Below are 1,148 nucleotides of genomic sequence, written 5' to 3' on the forward strand. Positions count from 1 at the left end.
CAAATTTGATAAAAGTAAGCATACCCCACTTAATGGAAAAGACTTATTTGTAGCTGCAAGCAGCACCAAACCTCACCGGTAGTTGCACAATCAGCTACTTCTCACTGGGAATGGCCAAGCATTCAGCTAAGAAAAAGGTTAACTTTTTCTTCTTCTTCTTTGTTATATCTCAGTGGCACAGGATCAAGAACAAAAACCCATCAGAGGTAGCTAGCTTCACATGTGCAAAGCATGAAAAAGACGAGAGGAAGAGGAACAAGTCGAGTTTTTTTTGTTTTCCTTTTATGGAGGAATTGAAGGAGTGTAAAGAAGAGGTTTTGTTGTTACTTCTTCTTCTTCTTCTCGGTTACAGTACAGAGCAACCTCTTGGCTCTTGCCTCTTGCAAGGAACCAGACAAATAATCTTTGGAGAGAGAAAGAGAAAGAAACAGAGAAGCTATTCATAATCTAGAGAGAGAGAGACTCTGTTTTTGTATGGTGGAGCTCGTGGAAGAGAGAGACTGAGCTATGCAGGTGGGGACCACTCTATAATTTCTAACTTTTTTTTTTTTTTTCAAAATAGAAAAATTTTTCACCATCTTCTCTTGCCTAATCAGGATATCTCATCAATTCATCTAGCATTTACAGTTTACCCATATGTGGAACGTGGAATCTACTTTTAAAATTTAGATTTGGAAATTAATAATCTCTTTCTTATTTTTTGTAATATTATTCCATAAATATTTTTTTTTCATTTTACATAGTTCTGTAAAAGATAATATTATTATTAAAATAGGAGAGATCATTTTTACTCAATTTTGTTAATGCTTTTTAAGTATATTTGTTAAATTTACTAAAAAAGAAATAAAAAAGAGTAAATTTTACATTTATTATGTGTATTATTAGAAGTTAGAATTTTAATATTTTAGTGCAAGAATTCTAATTTTATAATGTTAAAGACTATCTTTAATAGAATGGGATAGTAAATAAGTTACCATGATATCTAACATAATGCATTTGATGGTATTTTTTTTTAGGGTCAACAAAAATTAATTTTATTAACGAAAGCATGTTTATAAGTTTTAATTTTTTAGCTATGAATGTGAATATTTATATCTTTTTCCTTTTTTTGTATTTTTTTCCTTTTTTATGTATTTTTTTTGTCATTG

General features: G+C 29.8%; 1 protein-coding gene across 1 annotated transcript in view; it reads right to left on the reverse strand.

The window, feature by feature from the left end:
• The window catches only part of LOC107631500 (potassium transporter 10), a gene marked incomplete at its 5' end in the record, with an annotated part of 7,103 nt that extends 6,906 nt beyond the window's left edge, over positions 1–197 (reverse strand). Inside the window, 1 exon segment of the mRNA XM_016334961.2 lies at positions 25–197.

Source organism: Arachis ipaensis, chromosome B03 (assembly GCF_000816755.2).
Source record: "Arachis ipaensis cultivar K30076 chromosome B03, Araip1.1, whole genome shotgun sequence".
Taxonomy (NCBI): domain Eukaryota; kingdom Viridiplantae; phylum Streptophyta; class Magnoliopsida; order Fabales; family Fabaceae; genus Arachis; species Arachis ipaensis.